Raw genomic sequence first — 13,091 nt, 5'->3', positions numbered from 1 at the left:
ACCTTCATCAATGTGTTTAGTCACATCCTCAAAAAATTCAATCAGGCTAGTAAGGCACGACCTGCCCTTGACAAAGCCATGCTGACTATTCCTAATCATATTATGCTCTCCAAATGTTCATAAATCCTGCCTCTCAGAATATTCTCTATCAATTTACCAACCACTGAAGTAAGACTCACTGGTCTATAATTACCTGGGCTATCTGTACTCCCTTTCTTGAATAAAGCAACAACATTCGCAACCCTCCAATCCTCTGGAACCTTTCCTGTCCCCATTGATGATGCAAGGCTCATCGCCAGAGGCTCTCCAATCTCCTCCCCTGGGGTACATCTCATCCAGTCCCTGCAACTTATCCAAATTGATGCTTTCCAAAAGCTCCAGCACATCCTCTTTCTTAATATTTACATGCTCAAGCTTTTCAGTCTGCTACAAGTCATCACTACTATCAGCAAGATCCTTTTCCATTGTGAATACTGAAGCAAAGTATTCATTAAGTACCTCTGCTATTTCCTCCGGTTCCATACACACTTTCCCATTGTCACACTTGACAGGTCCTATTCTTTCATGTCTTATCCTCTTGCTCTTCACATACTTGTAGAATGCCTTGGGATTTTCCTTAATCCTGCTTGCCAAGGCCTTCTCATGGCCCCTTCTGGCTTTCCTAATTTCCTTAAGCTCCTTCCTGTTAGCGTTATAATCTTCTAGATCTCTAACATTGCCTAGCTCTCTGAACCTTTTGTAAGCTTTTCTTTTCTTCTTGACTAGATTTATTACAGCCTTTGTACACCACGGTTCCTGTACCCTACCATAACTTCCTTGTCTCATTGGAACGTACCAATGCAGAACTCGACACAAATATTTCCTGAACCTTTGTCACATTTCTTCTGTACTTTTCCCTGAGAACATCTGTTTCCAATTTAAGCTTCCAACTTTCTGCCTAATAGCCTCATAACTCCCCTTACTCCAACTAAATGCTTTTCTAACTTGTCTGTTCCTATCTCTCTCCAATGCTATTGTAAAGAGATAGAATTATGATCATTATCTCCAAAATGCTCTCCCACTGAGAGATCTGACACCTGACCAGGTTCATTTCCAATACCAAATCAAGTACAGCCTCTCCTCTTGTAGGCTTATCTACATATCGTGTCAAGAAACCTTCCTGAACACACCTAACAAACTTCACCCCATCTGAACCCCTTGCTCTAGGGAGATGCCAATCAATATTTGGGAAACTAAAATCTCCCATCACGACAACTCTGTTATTATTACCAGGATATTTCCAGGATCTGTTTCCCTATCTACTCCTCGATATCCCTACTACTATTGGGTGGCCTATAAAATACATCCAGTAAAGTTATTGACCCTTTCCTCTTCCTAACCTCCACCCACAGAGACTCATAGACAATACCTCCATGGTGTCCACCTTCTCTGCAGCTGTGACACTATCTCTGATCAACAGTCTCACGCCCCCATCTCTTTTGCCTCCCTCGATGTCCTAACTGAAATATCTAAAACCCGGCACTTGAAGTAAACATTCCTGTCCCAAATCAAATTTCTTTGATATTGTTCTAAGAGAAGGAACTGCTAAATACTCTCAGTATTTCAGAACTAGCACACCACTAGCTTTAAGTAGTTTAGATTTCTGGACTTTCAAAATGCTCCCATTTTTGTTACACTAATTTTACAGCATGAAATAGAGCCAAAAGTTTCATAAATTGGTTCAAGACCTATACATAGTCAGCATCTCAGAAGAGTATGTTCCAAGTCAAACTGAATAAATAAGCTGGCAACCACTGACTGGACTGCTCAGGGAACCACTGTGAATAGAAAGCTTTGTGCTGCTATAGGCTCTCTAAAAAATCTTGCCACCAAGTGAAGTTGCTATCATTCCCTGGCTTAAAAAGTGATCACACAGTCTGTGCATGCAACCATTTTTAATTAGTACTCTAGATCATAGTCAAGACAAGAACATGCCTTTAGGCCCGAATAGTCCACATCAACCAAGATGTCTACTTTGGCTAGTCCTATCTACCTGCATTTGGCCCATTAATCTTTTCTATCCATGTCATAAAGCCTTTCAAACATTGAATTTGTACCACTTACACAACTTCCACAGCTAGCTTGTTCCATATACCCACCACCGCCTGAGAAAGACATCCACTTTATGTTACATTTCCATCTAAATGTGCACTGTGCAATTTATAGTGATTTACAATAAGTATTATGTACAACAGGATAGTCAACATAACACAGAAATACAGCTGTGTCTGCATGAATTGAGTAGTCTGATGGCGCTGGTGGAGAATGCTGTCCTGGAGCCTGTTGGTCCTGGCTTTTATGCGACAGTACCCTTTCCTCAGATGGTAGCAGCTGGAAAAATTTGTGGTTGGGGTGACTCAGGTCCTCAATGATTCTTTGGGCCCTTCTTACACACCCGTCTTCATAAATGTCCCGAGTATTGTGAAGTTCACATCTACAGATGTGCTATGCCGTCTGCACCATTCTCTGCAGAGTCCTGCGATTGAGGGAAGTACAGTTCCCATACCAGGCAGTGATGCAGCCAGTCAGGATGCTCTCAATTGTCAGGATGCTTCCTATAGAATGTTCTTAGGATTAGGGGACTCATACCAAACTTCTTCAACCATCTGAGGTGAAAGAAGCACTGTTGTGCCTTTTTCACCACACAGCCAGTACATACAGACCACATGAAGTCCTCAGTGATGTTTATGCCAAGGAACTTAAAGCTGTTCACCCTCTCAACCCCAGATCCAGGGGCTAGCCCATCTCCATTCCTCCTGTAGTCCACAACCAGCTCCTTTGCTTTTGCATCGTTGAGGGAGAGGTTGGTTTTTTGACACCACAGTGTCATGGTGATGACCCCTTCCCTGTAGGCTGACTCATTATTATTTGAGATTAGGCCAATCGGTGTAGTGTCGTCAAAAAATTTAATTAGCAGATTGGAGCTGTGGATGGCGACACAGTCATGGGTATACAGAGAGTAAAGGAGGGGGCTTAGTACACAGTCCTGAGGTACAACTGTGTTAAAGGTCAGAGGGGCAGAGGTGAGGGAGCCCACTCTTATCAGTTGCAGGCGATCTGACAGAAAGTCTGATAGGACCCAGCTACACAAGGCAGGGTGAAGGCCGAGGTCTCTGAACTTCTTGTCGAGCCTGGAGGGAATTATGGTGTTGAATGCTGAACTGCAGTCCAAGAACAGCATTCTCACAGAAACATCGCTCTTCTCCAGATGTGTAAGGACGGTGTGTAGAGCTATGGCTATTGCATCAACTGACAATTGGTTGTGTCAGTAGGCGAATTGTAAGGGGTCCAGTGTGGGTGGTAGCATGCTGCAGATGTAGTCCTTGACCAGCCTCTCAAAGCATATACTTATTATTGAGGTGAATGCAACAGGACGCCAGTCATTCAGACACGTTACCTTGGTCTTTTTAGGTACAGGGACAATGGTGGATATTTTGATGCAGGAGGGTACTTTATACTGAGAGGGAGAGATTAAAAATGGCTGTAAACACACCTGCCAGCTGAACCGCACACATCCTGAGTACCTGCCCTGGGAAGCCGTCTGGTCCTGCAGCCTTGCAACTGTCCACTCACTGGAAACACCTGCATACTTTGGCCTTAGAGATGACCAAGCTGCCAATCACATGCAGCCTCTCTTACTACTCAAGTCCTTTGGTTCTGATGAGATCCTTGTGAATCATTTCTGCACTCTTTCCAGCTTAATAACATTCTTCCTATTGCTGGGCGACCATAATATTCCAACCAGACTGTACAAGTCTTACCTACAATTTGTGTGGCTGCAACATGACATACCAAATTCAATACTCAATGACCTGATCAATAACAGCAAGAATACTAACTGCATTCTTCATCACAATGTCTGCAACTATTGCTGCTTTCAGGGAACTATGGGCATGTACCCCTAGACCTTCCTACTCTGCAACAATCTCCACGACTCTAAGATCTACCATGTAAACTCCGTCCTGATATGACTGCCCAAAATGTGACACCTTACACTTCCCTGAGTTAAATTACATTTATATTCTTGGACCACTTCCCGGTTCATCTCAATACTGTTGTAATCGCATTCTATATTACACCACCAATTTTGGTATCATCAGCAAACTTACTAATCATGCTAACAGCATTGGCATCCAAATTGTTAATATGGATGACAAGCAATAGTGGATTCAACCAATCACTGTGATACACCACTAGACACAGACTTCCAGTCAAAAAATAACTCTCTGGAACAACCCTCCATCACCTTCTACCAAGCCAACTTTGATTCAATTGGCCAACTCACCTGTAGTAGATTCCCTGTGATCTAGTTTGCAGAACTACAATGCAGGAGCTTGTCAATGGCCTTGTTAAAGTTTACTATCTTGTCCTTATCAATCTTGTTTGTTAACTTCTCAAAAAAACCTCAATCAAATTTGTGAGGTAATTTCTCATGCACAAAGCCATGTTGACTATCCCTAACCAATCCTTACATTTCCAAATACTTTTGTCCCTCACTGTTTTAACACAATCTTGTCCCTCATAATCCCCTCCAGTAGTTATCCCACCACTGATCTAATGAGTTCGGCCTGAAGTTCGCTGGCTTGTCTTAGTGTTACTTATTTGTGTACATGGGCTTGACCATTTCTGAAAGCGGTTTCAATCCTAGATCAGTATTTACTTCATTTCCCAAAAAGATTGCAAGTGATTCTTTAAGACATTTAAGGCTACTTAATTTTCACTTTCAGAAGGAAGAAGGACACTTGGCTGATTGAATCTGTACCACCTTCATACCAAGGATATCTTCCATCAGGCTGTGTGGCATAACAATTGTGCTAAATAGTATCCACTTAGAACAGATCTGGCAGCACAAACCTGAGCATTTATGAAGTGCACCACTAGCAGCAAAAGAAATATGCATCACTACAGTGTGCCTGCTCATAGCCTGGCACATCTGTCCCTCTGCCCTGTCAATCAAACCAGGGAATCAACACAGGTTCAAGGAGAAGTACAGATGAGCTTGCTGGGCATAACACAAAGTACCAAGCTGATAAAGTTGCACAGGGAAGAGTCAAACAAAAAAAAGTTAAGCAATTCCACAACCAATGGATTCCATCAAAACTCTACTGCACTGCCTTATGTAGTTGTGAACAGAATAACTGAATCATGCACTTATACATTATAGAAACTGGCACTTCTGCACAAAATCCATGTAAACCATCTACACATTCCATTTTCCCATTAGGTCTATATTGTTTATCCTTGTCTATTCTAGCCTGGCTAAATGTTTCCCAAACATCGTGTCAGACCATATTTGATAACACCATCTGCACTGGTATCAGTTTCCATTTAACAACCTCTATCTACATCAAAAATTTTCCCTCAATTTTCCTTTAAAGCTGTTGCCTTTCATATTAAACCTAGGCCTTATTCTTTAAGACCTTACTCTTTTTGATAATGATAGACAATTAAACATCTAATGTGAGGAGGAGACTCCAAGAATATCCCCATCCTCAGTGATGATATGGCCCAACAGTTGAGTGCTAAAGATAAAATAGTTGCAAACACATTTGACAGAAGTGTAGTTTGGATGATCCATCTCTGCTTCCTCCTGACACCCCACCAACACAGGAGCAAACCTTCAATCAATTCAATTCTCTCACCATAACCTGAAGAAAATGCTAAGAGTACTGGAAACCGCAATGGCTACGGGACCAAAAAATACATCCCACTGCATCTCCAGCTGTGCCATGACACTAGTATTTATCTAGCAATGTGTATGTCCTGTTCTCAAAAGCCTAGACAAATCTAAACAAGCTAGTCCAATGAATCAGTGTAGTATCAAGGAGTCTAGGTAAAACTGAAGTTAATGGACGAAACACAGTCAAGGGTAGGAATCATACTCTGCATAAAAATAAGATGCCTTTATTATCTAACTATAGTTTACATGACCTAGATCACTGACTACAAATAATTGATGTCATGTCTCCAGCCCATCTGCCCTTGACCCATCCAATAATTCAGCTCAAACTTTGTTATCTTGTCTATCTTGTGTCTGCTTCACATTTGTCCCAGTGCAAGTCATAAAGGTGCTGCTAGAAGAAGCATTGGAGTTAACAATACCAACCCTGTGGAAAGTCATTCCAGCTAGTTCAACTCCCCAGTCCTCTTTCCTCCAGGCATGCAAATTCTCTTTTGAGGCACTCATCCATCTAGCTTCAAAATAATCTGCTTTCACAACTATCCATGATAGTGCCTTCCAAATCCTAAGCATAAACAAGAAATTGTTCACTTACAAATAAATGATTTATAACATCTCAGATAACCTGAACACTAACTAATACTGTTTTACTCTTTGATAATCAGCTCCTCAAACATGACTAAATAACAAGAGTTTTCCAACTGGGAATTTCTGAAATACATAAACGTGCGCTAAACAGACTACATTATACTTCCTACAAAGTCACTCATCTCAACAAAGTGTCATACGAACTCTCATTTATATAGTATCCAACACATCCTCCTAAATTATTGGAAGGTGTTCTAAGTGACAGGCTATGCAAAAATTTGTATAGGTAGAGTTGATAAAGGATAGTCAACATTGCTTTGTGTGTGGTAGGTCCTATCTAACCAATCTTTTAAGTACTTTTAAGGAAGTCACCAAGAAGGCTGATGAAGTATTAAGTTTCGAAGAGGATGGTTGTTTCTCTGAATAGAGGCCTGAGACCAGTTTTGTGCCAGAGATCAGTAGTGGGTCCATAGTTGTTTATCATTCAGATTAATGATTATAATGTAGTAAAATGTACCAATATATTTAAGGATAATGCCAAGAATAGGGGGTGTGGTAGACAGTGAGGAAGGCCAAAGGTTGCAAAGTGTCTGGATCAGTTGGGAAATTGCACTGAAAAACGTCCAAGTTTAAAGTGTTGCACTTTGGGAGACAAACTAGAGTAAGACTTACAGTGAATGGTAGGGCCTAAGGTGTGCAGTAGAATAAAGGGACTTGCAAATACAGAACCATAATTCCTTGAAAGTGATATCACATGGAGACAGGGTCATAAAGATATATTTTAGCACATTGGCCTTCAAATCAGAAAATGAATACAGAAGTTGGACTGTTAGGTTGAAGTTACACTATACATTATGAAGCCAAATTTAGAGTATTGATTGCAATTCTGATTACCTACCTACGGGAAAGATATCAATAAGCTTGAAAGAATGCAGAGCAAATTTTCAAAGATATTGCAGGGACTTGAAGATATGAGTTATACAGAAAGGTTAAACAGGTTAGAACTTTAATTCCCAGGAGCTTAGGAGAATGAGGACCTATCTTATAGAGGTATACAAAAATATTATGGGATAAGATAGAGCAAATTCATGTAAGTGTTTCTTCCTCACCTTGGGTGAGACTAAACAAATAAACAGCTAAAAGGTGGAAATGGCTCCATTGTTGTGGTCAACCATGGTGGAGCCAAGCATGTGAACACCAGAAATAAGGCTGACATAACCACAACAATGCTTAGTCACGAGTGTTTAGAAGTGATACAACTAGGCCCTCCCAAGATCCTTCCTCATTAAAGAAGCCAGCCTTCAGCCAATCTGTTTCACTCTCAGAAACAGCTAAAGGCACTAGAGACAACACCCAAGGCACCAGACAACATCTGTGTGAGAGCATTGAAAACCTGTGCTTCAAAAGCTTCACCTCTAGCCAAGCCGACTTAGTGCAGTTACAATACTGGCATCAAGACAACAATGTAGATGTAGTCTAAAGATATCCTGCTCACAAAAAGGCAGGGCAATTGCAGTCCAGATCACTAGCTCTCACCAATAACCTGCTCCCTGATATTTAAATGGATTTTGCTAGAACTATTCAGCTCTTGACCTCGAAAATTGGACTAAAGTCCAAATAAATTCATTATCCAATACATATAGAAATTGTGAAAAACTAAAGGATTTAAAGTTACTGATCTTCTCCACCTCCAATACCCTATTGAGTTCTGGCTCATGGATCGTCGGATTCTTACTCCCATAGTTAATAATTGACATTGAGCAAGAGGTTTGAGAAAGAAACTCAGTATGTAAGACGTGTCATGCCCTGCACAAACCATGCTGTCTCGAATTAGCCCATGCCTTTCCAAATGGGGCTAAATCCCATCCTTAAGAATCCTCCAAAAGCTTACTTACCACTGATATCACTGAGTTTCTTTGATGTAAAGATAATTGCTGAGGGAAAGACAGTGATTGTAGTGTACATGGTCTTTAGTAAGGCATTTGAGAAAAGTTTCTCATCGTGGTAACTTAATTAGTTTGGATTTGAAATTGACTTGGCTACAGAAGACTGTTAGTCTGGCTGGAGATCCATGACCTGTGGTGTTCCACAGGGATCTGTTATTTGTGACTGGATGAAAGTGTAGATGGGAGGGTTGGTCAGACTTGCAGGTGACACAAAGATTGGTATTGTGGAAAGTGAAGAAAGTTGTCAAAGGATAAGCAGAATTTAGATCGGTTACTGACATGGGCACAGAAGTGGCAAATAGAGCTTAATTCAGACAAGTGTAAGATGTTGTACTTTGTGAGGGCAAATATAAAGGAAAATTTATACTTAATAGTATGACCCTTAACAGCATTGATATGCAGAGAATCTTGGGATCTCGGTCACTAGCTCTCTGAAAGTGGCTGCACAAATGCAGTAATGTCATTAAAAACCTGTCAAAATACTAATCTAAAAATATAATGTGAATAATGCAATGTAAAACAATAGACACTACATCGTCCTTTGTTTTGAAGTAAAAATAATGAGAATTGTGCAATTGAAATACAAAATACTACTAGAAGTCCCTGAAAAAAAAACAAGATTTGACATTTTCAGTTACTGCGTCAGAGATATTGTATGTTACAGGCCAAACCATTACTATCAACTCAAGTCAATACATCTCTCAGCCTGAGACTGAACTAATTAAGAAACAGTTAAGGAATACACACAGCACTTGAAAAACTGTTTTGCTACTTAATCATCTCCCATTACACCCTATAGAGATCATAAAGTGACAATACCATTCAATTAGGTGAAGGTATTCAGTGATTTTTTAAATATCTCCTCACACTTGCAAAGAAAATGGATGAAATATTTAATTACTCTCAGCCATAGCTACAATTTGGATAGCAACTAAATGTAAAGCTCAGACTCTCAAGAAGAAACCATTATGTGAGTTTTACTCAATGGAAAGGCCCACTAAATCCATGTTGTGCAGTACTGTCTCCATAGAAATCAAAACTCTACCAATGGCACAGAATACCTGGAAAAAAAAGCTTAATATTTCCAAATCACTTGGAGCTTTAAATTGAGCTTATAGCAGGAGGCTTTACAGTATGCAATGCATACCGTTTTCCTCAATACTGATAATTTTACGAAAGGATCCTGCAGGAGGCAAATATCAGAGCTATTGGCACAAAATGCAGAAATGTGCTAATGTAATGTTTAAAAAAATGCTGAATAAATGAGAGAAATGATTCTTAAGGAGTCCATTTAGAATGTGCTGACACAGAAAGAACGTGCAAAGCAACTTGCAGGGCAACGTATAAACCAATTTGCAAAATCAGGATGAAACAATAGCTTGCTGATTAAAGAAGCGATACAGGTAACGGGAAGACATGCTTAACGGTTGAACAATAACGGTGTTAATGCGCTGAGGCTGATAAGTGGGCCAAAGGGTAGTCACATTTGTAATTTTGTAATGAGATTAAGGAAGAATGTCTGCACCTCACATGGGTGCAACTCACAAAGTCGTAAACAACTAGGGTATAAAAAAACTGTGCAAAGTGTAATTCGGCACTCAATCTAGCAGGAGCTGGTTGGGTCCGACTCTGCAGACTCGAAAAATAAAGTTTACCGTTCTGCAAATTGCTGAGACTCAGTGTGTTTCTGACAACGTGGGGGCTCGTCCGGGATCCACACTCCGGCCGCGGTGGACACGAGGAAGGACATCGGAGACGGTGCACCCCGCCGAGTTTGGCGGTCCCTGACTCCTTGCTCGTCGCTCCAACGCGGCTTGAGCGAGTGATATCCGGACAGCGCAGAGCGGTAAACGGGGAGAAGGGGACAGTACCTGGTACTGGAAGTCCCCAGGACGCACCGGGTAAGTGCCTACTATTATAGTAGAAAGGTGCGGGAATAAGTAAGGACGGAGAAGACCGGGATCGCTACCCGGGGGTCCTCCTGATTAAGTAAGAGCGGAATAAGATGGGAGGGGGTGGCTCTAAAAAGAAAGAGGAGACGGAGAAGACCGGGACCATACCCGGGGGTTCCTCCTGATAGCCCCCTCGATAGAATGTTTGAGAATTGGGGATGTGGAAGACTAAAAGGGAAACAAAAGAAAAAAATGATACAGTACTGTTTAATTTGGTCGAAACGGCCGATAGAAAAACCTGCGGTCTGGTGGCCGCGGCTTGGGTCTGAGGAGGATTGGGTACGACAAACCTTAAACATTTACGTTAATTCAAAACCAAATGTAAAACCGGAAGAAATTGCTTATGCTTTTTGTTGGGCTCCCTGGCCAGGAGTAACAACAAAGAGTTTTAAATTGGGCATTAAAGGGGAGCGGAAGTGGGACCCACTCGATCATTTACCCCCTCCCTATGTCCAGCCTTCTGCGCCCCTTGCGGGAGCAGAGGGAGGACGTGAAGAAAGTGAAAAAACAGAAGAAATAGACCCGGAGAGGGAAGAGAGGGATGTTAGGGAAAAAGCAAAAGCAAGGAAGGCCACTTTAAGAGGGAGTGCCCAAGATATCGAAAAGAAGTCCAAGCTTATGCCCTCATGGAAGAAGAATAGGGGTGTCAGGGGTCCCAACCCTTGGGGACGAGATACAAGCAGGAACCCCTGGTAAATTTAAAATTAGGTCCTCAAGGGTCAGAAGTAACCTTCATGGTCGACTCAGGAGCTGAAAGAACTAGTATAATCCAAGCCCCTCCGGGAACCAAGATTGGGACCAAAACCATTGGGGTTTCCGGAATAGGAGGAAAAACTATGCAGGTCCCAATAATAGAAGATGTACAGATAAAATGCGACGACCGGGAAGGTATCCAGGATGTGTTATTACTTCCGTCAGCCGGATTCAACTTATTGGGAAGAGATTTGCAGGCACTGCTAGGGATCGGGACGGTGCCATATCAAGGTGAAATTCAGGTGAAACTGTTCGTAATGACTGAAAAGGATGATCAGGAAATAAAGGCCAGTGTCTGGTATCAAGAAGGTAATCGGGGCGGCCTGGACATCACCCCACTGAAAATCACCCTGTTGCCAAACAGCCGCCCGGTGAGAAGACGGCAATATCCCATTGCCATGGAAGGGAGGAGGGGATTACAACGATTACAACCTGTAATTGAGACATTAGTATCAGATGGACTCCTGGAAGAATGTATGTCACCCTTTAATACCCCCATCCTACCGGTCCGAAAGCCCGACGGCACGTATCGAATGGTTCAAGATCTGAGAGGCTTAAATGCGGTAGTCCAAACACGATACCCGGTAGTGCCTAACCCCTATACATTAATGAGCAAAATACCTCCTGAACATGAATGGTTCAGTGTGATAGATCTAAAAGATGCCTTTTGGAGTTGCCCGTTGGAGGAAGGTAGCCGAGATATGTTCGCATTTGAATGGGAAAATCCATTCACTGGGCGGAAGAAGCAACTCCGGTGGACCGTCTTGCCCCAAGGGTTCACGGAGTCCCCAAACCTATTCGAACAGGTACTGGAGCAAGTATTGGCTGGATTCCATTGTACCGAAAAGAACCAACTATTACAGTATGTCGATGACCTACTACTATCGGGACCAGCAGAGGAGGTAGTGCGAGACGATACTATAAGACTCCTGAATTACCTAGGAGAAAAAGGATTGCGGGTGTCCAAGAAGAAACTGCAATTTGTCGAGAAGGAAATAACATATCTCGGACACAGAGTCAGTAAAGGGCACCGCCAAATAACCCCAGAAAGAATAGCGGGAATAACTAAAATACCGCTTCCCAGGACAAAGAAGGAAATAAGACAATTTCTGGGCTTAGTGGGCTATTGCCGGATTTGGATAGAGAATTATACCTCCCTGGTGAAGTTTATGTACGACAAATTGGCAAAGGAAGACCGGGGAATAATCAGCTGGACCGAAGAAGAAGAACAGAAGTTCAGGAAAATAAAAGGGCAACTAATTCGGGCCCCGGTATTAACACTGCCAGCACTGGAAAAGCCCTTTCAGCTGTATGCAACAAACAATGAAGGAACTGCGTTAGGAGTACTAACCCAAGAAAAAGGAGGAAAGCGGCAACCTGTGGCCTTTTTATCAAAAATGTTAGACCCGGTATCCCGGGGATGGCCGACGTGCATACAAGCCGTAGCGGCAGCAGCCGTACTAGTAGAAGAAGCACGGAAATTAACCTTTGGGGGAAGAATGACGGTGTATACCCCGCACTCCGTTAGCACCCTCTTAGCCCAAAAAGCTCAGCGGTGGTTGACGGACTCTCGCATACTGAAATACGAAACCATTCTGATGGTCGGGGATGATGTAAGCTTTGAAAGGAACAATAGTTGTAACCCGGCACAGTTCTTATACGGGGAATCAATAGGGGAGCCCGACAAACATCAGAAGGCGAGTGGAAGACCCCCGACGGACGGCAAGTACTGAATAAGGAAGTAACTCGTCATATACTGCAACAACTACACCAACAAAGCCATTGGGGAGTGCAAGCTATGTGCGACACTATCCTAAGGGACTATGTTTGTAAAGCGATATTCACACTAGCTCAACAGGAGGTGTGGGGCTGTTACACCTGCCAAAAGGTAATCAAGAAAATGATGCGTGCCACCCATAAGGGGGGACAAACACTAGCCGTCCGACCGTTCCATCGGATCCAAATAGACTTTACGGAACTACCACAAGTTCAGAGATGGAAGTACCTGTTAGTAATTGTGGATCACTTCACTCGGTGGGTGGAAGCATTCCCAACCACTAAAGCGGACGCCCCTACAGTGGCACGGATCCTATTAGAAAATATAGTCCCAAGATATGGAATAATGGGGTCTAT

General features: G+C 42.4%; 1 protein-coding gene across 4 annotated transcripts in view; it reads right to left on the bottom strand.

Annotated features, from left to right (window-relative positions):
* The window catches only part of sh3pxd2aa (SH3 and PX domains 2Aa), a 322,252-nt gene that overhangs the window by 78,846 nt on the left and 230,315 nt on the right, over nt 1-13,091 (bottom strand). The gene's annotated exons all lie outside the window — the stretch shown is intronic.

The sequence above is a fragment of the Hypanus sabinus genome, chromosome 22 (assembly GCF_030144855.1).
Source record: "Hypanus sabinus isolate sHypSab1 chromosome 22, sHypSab1.hap1, whole genome shotgun sequence".
In the NCBI taxonomy this organism is placed as follows: domain Eukaryota; kingdom Metazoa; phylum Chordata; class Chondrichthyes; order Myliobatiformes; family Dasyatidae; genus Hypanus; species Hypanus sabinus.
This window is presented reverse-complemented; position numbering and strand designations above follow the sequence as displayed.